Below are 8286 nucleotides of genomic sequence, written 5' to 3' on the forward strand. Positions count from 1 at the left end.
TTAGTTACTTGAAACTAACTTTAGAGGCTGTTGCAGTAATCAACAAGTGATAAAGGTGAATGTACCTGTTGAGGACTGTCCTGTGGACACAAAGCTGCTTCCATCGGTTTCTCAGAAACGGCAAGAGGATGGGACGTCTTTGTAGGATGAATATCCAGGGCACACAATATCATCTGCAATGATGTATAAAGAACACAATGGAAAAATTAAGACCTTAATGTGCCCACCATATAAAACTCAAGTAGATAAAAATACATGTTCAAGGATCTTTAAACTTTAGTACATGCCAAAAGACCAGACTTCAGAGGAAAGAGAACACCAAATTGTAATATTTCAGACTAATGAGTAAACCTGTGTTTGCTTTAACACATCTTCAATACAACAAGCTTCATGGGGACTTTAATACACACCATGTTATCATCCTTCACGGGGACTAAGCATCTCTGGATGTTATTTAACACTAATAGTATCTAACACTAGTAGTATCATAAGTACATTGTGGGGACATCGTAAAAGTGTTGGATTACAGTGATATTTAGGCCAAAAGAAAATGCCCAGACAGGTTCAGATCCATCTTAAAAGAGCTTTTATCTTTTGCCTCATTGAGGCATTAGATTTAACTGTTAGTAGATCTAATCGACAAAAAATTAACTGCACAATGACCCCATTTGCTTTATTTAGTGCGACTGTGATCTGGAGGTAGAGCAGTCGTCCACCAATCGGAAGATCAGTGGTTTGATTCTTGGCTTCTCCATGTCGATGTGTCCTTGGGCAAGACACTTAACCCAAAATTACTCCCAAAGGCTGTGCCATTGGTGTGTGCATGTGAATGTATAACTCTAAAATGTACGTCGCTTTGGACTAAAGTGTCTGCTAAATGACACTGACATTGTAGCATTAGATTTAACTGTTAGTAGATCTGATCAACAATAAATTAACTGCACAATGACCCCATTTGCTTTAATTAGTTACTTAAAACTAACCTAAGAGAGGCTGTTGCAGAAAACAACAAGTGTTGAAGATGAATGTACCTGTTGAGGACTGTCCTGTGGACACGAAGCTGCTTCCATCTGTTTCTCAGACACGGCAAGAGGATGGGACGTCTTTGTAGGATGAATATCCAGGGCACACATTGTCGTCTGCAATGATGTATAAAGAAAACAATGGAGAAATTAAGACCTTATTGTGCCCACCATATAAAACTCAAGTAGATAAAAATACATGTTCAAGGATCTTTAAACTTTAGTACATGCCAAAAGACCAGACTTCAGAGGAAAGAAAACACCAAATTGTAATATTTCAGACTAATGAGTAAACCAAATCCATCTTAAAAGTGCTTTTATCTTTTGCCTCATTGAGGCATTAGATTTAACTGTTAGTAGATCTAATCAACAAAAAATTAACTGCACAATGACCCCATTTGCTTTACTTAGTTACTTAAACGTAAGAGAGGCTGTAAAATAAACATCGAGTGATGAAGCTGAATGTACCTGTTGAGGATCATGCTGTGGACACACCTGCATTCGCCACGGGCAGTCATTGCCTCCGTAGTCGTAAGTTATTTCTTCACCTTCTTTTATGTCTTTTAGAGCAAAAAGACACAAGTATGGGCTTCCCTCCACCTCAATTTTTTTCATCCGGCAATTTGGATGTCTGTGTTCATCGTTCACTAGGCGGCCAAACGAACCGTCTTCTCTGGAGGCATCAATACTAAGAATGGACAAAGAGATAAGAGTAAAATAAAAACAATTTTACTTAAAAATAATGTTATTACATTATTAAATGGCAGACATCGATTGTGCAGTCAATTTTAACAATTTATACAAATTATATAAAGGCATGTACCAGAGATAAAGGTGCACTTTTACATCTTACCACCATGTTTTCTCTCTCCACTTGAAGAGAAAGAAAAATGCAGCACAGGAGGGGTGGTACACTTTCCTCCTCCTCTGCGCTTCAGCATCATCTATGAAATCACCCCTGTATTCAACCACAAAATCTCCTTTGCAGAATGAACCTAGTGCGAACAATCCACGTCCTGCAAGAAAAAAAATAAGGAAATTTTGATCAAAACAAAGAAGCAAATCATGTACTACAATGGATCATCACTGATGCTGGTTGCTAAGGAAGATGCTTTGCCTAGCAAATGTTGCTATGAAAATGGGTACAAAAAAATCTATGATCATACAGTATCTGTATACTACAGACTCCAAGCTTCCATATGGTGTATAACAAGCTATGATAACCAACTGCAGAATAGCTGTAGAGGCCTTGGCAGTTTAGGCCTCTACATAGAACTGAAATGTATAGAGCATTCTGGGGTCATGTACAAAATGATGTAAAAATGTACAAAATGATGTAAAAAGTAAAGTCATGTACAAAATGATGTAAAAAGTATAGTAGGAATGAGTTGTATTACTGTCACCACTCAAATTCTTATTCAGGAAATCTTGAAGGTTATAAAAGTGGCACTTTGGAAAAGCGGTCTGGATTCAGAGATCATAAAACAATGCAATCGCAGAGGAACTGTATTACTGATGCTGGTTGCTAAGGAAGATGCTTTGCCTAGCAACTGTTGCTATGCAAATGTGTACACCAAATCTATGATCATATCTGTATACTACAGACTCCAAGCTTTCATATGGTATATCATGAGCTATGATAACCAACTGCAGCATGGCTCTAGAGGCCTTGGCAGTGTACTACAACATAGAAATAAAATGCATAGAGCATTCTGGGGTCATGTACAATATGATGTAAAACACACAAAAAAAACATAATGGGAATGAGTTATATTACTGTTACCACTCAATTTCTTATTCAGGACATCTTGAAGGTTAAAAAAAGTCATGCGGCATTTTGTTGTGGGTGGGGTGCATGGTAGACCCTCCTGGCTCCCCGCCTATAAGTTGGCTTACCTTTCACTGCATTGATGAATTTCACCTCCAGTTTCCATGTCTTGTCGGTCTTTAAACCAACATGGTGGCAGGCATCTTTAACAGGACAGAGCCTGGGCGGCATTTCAAACTGAAGAGAAATTAATAAAAGACAGTTTGTTAAAATGTATACGGTGCTATTCCAACTAGGGTTGTGCCGATGGACAATATCATCATTGTCATTAATGACCCACCACCTGGCTCTGCTGCCCCGTGCGCTCAGCCACCCCCCAGCCAAGGTGGACTTCAACTTGAAGAAGCCTACAGTCTACGCCGGAGAAACTGACTCTAAAAACTTCAGCTGCTCTCAGAAGATTATTGTAGCCCCCAAAAGCATAAAGTCACAGCACGATGATGTTAGCGTTCATACTGCTGCATCACCTCACATATTATTTGCTATTGACTGTGCGTTGCGCCTGTAGCATGCCGAGCTGTTGGAGCTAACGCTAGCTGCAACAGCTCGGCATGCTACACGTGCGACGGTAGCATCACGGCATCACGGCTATTTTCTCTAGTTAAATGACATAAGTTACATACTATATTGACTAAACAGAGCATTTGACACGGTGCAACGTCGACTTCTCACTTGGCTTCTAACATTATCCGTTTACATGTGCATTAACATTAACTGAATAAATCTATCCTGGTTGCCGAAAAATTCGCCTTCAATAGTCTTCAACAACAAAACAAACGATAGTTTGAATAAATGAACGAATATAAACTGCTACATTTCAATAAAAATGATTAATACATACCGAAAAACACCGCTGACCACAAACTCAAGGCAGCTCCGGGTAATCATCCGACATCGTCATTGACCGCAGGCTGAACCGATTTCAGAATAAAAGTCCACCAGCGGAAGTGCCCATTTCAGGCAATTTAAAGGGGAGAAGTTCAAAGTTCTTTATTCAAAGTTCTTTATTTGCCATTTGTGCCTTGACTAGACTCTTGTGCAGGCCCTCTGAGTCAATAAATAGAAAGAAATAAATAGAAAAAAAAGAAAGGGACAAATGTCATTCAAAAAAGTGATCCAAAGTGGAAAAATCAAGGAATCAAAAAAATAAAAATAAAAATTAAAAATATATAAGAGATCAAATGTTCTGTTTTGCCATCAGTCTGACTGTAGAGGGGAAGAAGCTATAAAAAAAAACTTGCTTTTTTTGTAGAGATAGGCCTACTGTCCGCTCTACTGTGTCTCAGGTGTGCAGTGCTTGTGTCTGAGCAAAGAGTAAGCTGGATGGAGTGGGTCTTTAATGATTCTCTCTGCTCTCTTCTGGCTGCGCTGCACATACATTGAGTTCATGGAGGGAAGTGTTGTGCCTATAATCCTCTCTGCAGTCTTGATGACTCTTTGCAGAGACTTCCTTTCAGTCTGCGTGGTGTTGCCATACCAGACAGTGATGCCTGTGGTGATGCTACTAGTCCTCTGTAGGCCTGGGTGAGAGGGCGGTGATTCAGCCCAGCCTTCCTGAGTATCCTAACAAAGTACAGCATTTGCTGGGCTTTTTTTTACTATGGATGTGGCGTTGAAACTCCAGCTCAGGTTTGATGTTAACCCTTTAAGCGCCACAATTTATTTTTCAAAAAAGCTGAATGTTGGCATGATAAATTCAAATGACTGTGGCTTGACACTGGTAACAGATAGAGCTTGACTATCAATTAGACAAATATTGGGGATGACCCCAAGATTATTTTGGGAGTAAATATGTATACCTAATTTGCATATTATGACGTCATATGGCGGTGGCCATTTTGAATTTTTAATAATTTTTGGAAAATATTGATAATTTTCAATAGATTATTGAATTTATTTAGCAATATTTGACATTCCATTTCTATCACATAGTGCACATACACTATGGTCAAGGAAATACGTAGTTTTAGGCAGAATATATGTAGTATATATTGTAATATTGCAATAATATAGGCCTAATGCAATAATATTGAAATATATAATGCAACAATTACTACTCTTGCCTGGAGGGCCGAACATGTTTGTATCTGTAACCTGTACCTTTATAGCTTGTGAAACTTTCACAGAAAGGGTCAGCACACACATATTCAATTCATATTTATGCCTATTTTTACATCTGTATAGCCTACTATGGCCTTTGGAGCAGGCGCTGTATAGGCAGTAAAATGGTTGATCATGGCAGAGTCTAGCTCAGTGACTTCTACAGTTTACTTCTTACATTTCACAAAACTAATGGGCAAACTGTCAACATAATGGGTATGAAATCACAAGTATCATGTCCATAGTATTGTGTCCAACGTAATTAGGCTACGTTATAGCCTGACACCTGAAGCCGATCAGGAACACAATCCCCGCCCCCTCGCGTGGCGAGCGCAGCGCCCTTCCACCCTCTCCCCCGTTTGAGGGAAATATATCGCCACCTCTTTCGTCTCTATTTGCTGTTTTACTGATTTGTATAACGCTTACAAAGACAGTCAAAACGCTGTGACCAGTCTGATTGTCAACAACGAGTTGCTTTGTGGAATAGCAGCACTTCCCCGCGTCGGGGTCTAAAGATTCTCTCTGTCGTGCTGCTATTCCACGGTAGCGACCTTCTCGCCGAACGTTAACCCTTACTTAATAAGATAACCCATACAGCGTTATCAATAACTGCAAAGGCAATAGACAGAAGAAGAAACTGATGAAGAAGCTTAATTTCTTAACTCAGGAATGAGTCCTTCTAGCTCAGAGAAATTGCTTTTGCAAATAACTTGGAAATGTCAGATCATGAAAGAATTTTTAGACTAAGTCTTGTGACAAGGTGTAACAAAACTTGTACCTCCCTAAATGATGGATTTGGTGGTGTTACTAGGCTTACTCCTGTGTTAGATTACCTTCATACCTGGCTTCACACGAGGGAATTTGTTTTCAACTCCACCGCGAACGTGCATTTGCGTTTCTATCGGCATTGCAGTCCGTCGAACCAGCGGACAGATTAGCTTTCGCTTGTAAACATGGGGCGCACTGGCTAGTCCCCTAGGCTACTTCTTTCGGACACATGGTGCGAAGTGGCTAGATTTGATGAGAAGGAAGTGACTAATTTGTGAACGGTAGAGAGAAACCTGGAGTGGAGTCAAATGAAACGGAGTGAAAATTACAGTGCAGATGAATTAGGTCTATTTCAGGCAGTCCAACAAAATCCCAGACATTTCTGAAATTCCCCCCGGACATTTTTTTAGGTCTCAAAAGTAGGACATGTCCGGGGAAAACCGGACGTCTGGTCACCCTAGTCTTCTCTTCACCGTGCGTTCTATTACCAGAACCTCTCCATACGGAGATATGGCCACGTTCGCCGCTGCCATCCACCCAGTAGAAGTCAGAAAGAGGGACAGAATGAGTGCGTGTGGGCTGCTTGGTGAACAGTGTTGGTCTGATCCCAGGATTATTGCGTTTGCGTCCGGATAGGTGGCTACCCGCATAACCGGGGGCTGAATGGAGGGAGCCCAAGCTAACATTAGGCTACCAGACCCACTTCTCTCACCCCTAATTCCTCCACCAATACCTGTATGGACACTACGACTGCATTCGCCACTACCACCAACTCACTTGAGATCGGATAAAGTCACCAAATGAGTTTCAATGTGTGTGTGTGCTTAGAGAACATCCTTGCTTTGCATGTCGGCATCACTGCCTTCGGAAGTTTCGCCACGGTAAACAAAGAGTGCTCGTCCGATCATTATCCTCCTCGTGAGATAAAAACTGTCCTTCAGAGTCAGAATAGGCAAATAGCATGCTCAGAACTTCATCACGATTCAACTTCTCACTAGCCATGATGAAATAGCTCGCTGATAGTTCACTGATAACAACACAAGCCCAACTTGTACGCCTCGAGTCAAAGACGCAAAGTGGCTACTTCCGCATTTTGTGGTCGTGTCACAGGTCGCATCTTTTACGGCTTCACCAAAGACACTATGAACTACAAAATGACGCAATCGTAGTCTTGTTTGAAAGGGTAGCATGTCTGCCAACAACTGGTAGGGAGGATGAACACTATTAAGACCGCTGGTTTGATCTACATGCGCTTTTGTTCATGATGACGTACCGTCGCAGAGCTATGAGAGCAGAGAGCTAGCAAGATTTGAAAGTAGCACCTCATCTAAATTCCACCCCCCTCCTCCCCCTCACATCAGTGATCTGTCTAAGTCCACGCCCCCACAAACATGGATGTGCAGCCCACAGTGAGAAGCTGCAGGGAAGAGAGCAGCGAGCAAGCGAAGCTTCCCCTAATCCCCTAACAACAACATCTTCTCTCATGGCTGAAATCACAACGATCACTGCACTGTACTGAATTATAGCCTCCAACCACATATATATGTACATATGTATGTATATACATATTTAATACATATTTGTGTTAACTAGTGTATATTAGTGTTAATAACACTATGAATGCTTTTAACATTCTGTATGGGGACCAGGAAGGGGGCGGAACTTACCATATATGGAAGAATGTGTGTGAATCAACTGACTGCAATACTTCATGGGGACCGATAGGGGGCCATAGTGAGAAATCTGTGTGTGTGTTTACCGACGGAAAAACATGACTTATGGGCCGAAGCTTAAAACTTCACAGGCACCTTCAGAATGGCTCCAGCATTCATTTAAGAGGCATTGTCTCGCGGGGACCTGCTTTTTTGTCCCCATGAGGTTAGAGGTCCCCATGGCGTGACTGTGTAAACAGATTTATGTCCCCATAAAGATAGGAATACCAACACACACACACACACACACACACACACACACACACACACACACACACACACACACACACACACACACACACACACGCACGCACGCACGCACATGCAAACGCACACACACACGAAGCACGGACTTGCAAACTTTTTATATAACTGTTGAAATATATCAGTGATTGCAATGAAAATGTTTAACAAAAGAGGGTTTAAATGAGGCACAATCCTCACTGTCAGTGGATCCAGTTCACTCTAGGGGACAGGGCTCTGAATATATAATAATGACAGAAGTGAATGACAGAAAAGTGCCCTTGAAAACCACTGTATTAAAAATAATTAGTTGATCAGAGACAAAAGGTTGACTATATGTATTTCAATCAACACTTTTACGCAGAACAGTTGCTGTTAATTTGGGAATTTTATGTAGCCTATGGATTCTTACACCCACAGTACTCATGGTCTGAGTTGAATAGGTGAATGTGATGATGTCATAGTGTCAGGTGGGGCGCAGGGGCCAATACGGAATACAGTTTTTGTAAGAAATCTTCAAAACGAAAATTAACAAATGTTTTTGCTCATCAGTATTTGACAATGATTGGATTCACAAACCAGACATATTATTTTATACTGAACAACATCACAC

This window comes from Gobius niger (genome assembly GCF_951799975.1).
Source record: "Gobius niger genome assembly, chromosome: 5".
In the NCBI taxonomy this organism is placed as follows: domain Eukaryota; kingdom Metazoa; phylum Chordata; class Actinopteri; order Gobiiformes; family Gobiidae; genus Gobius; species Gobius niger.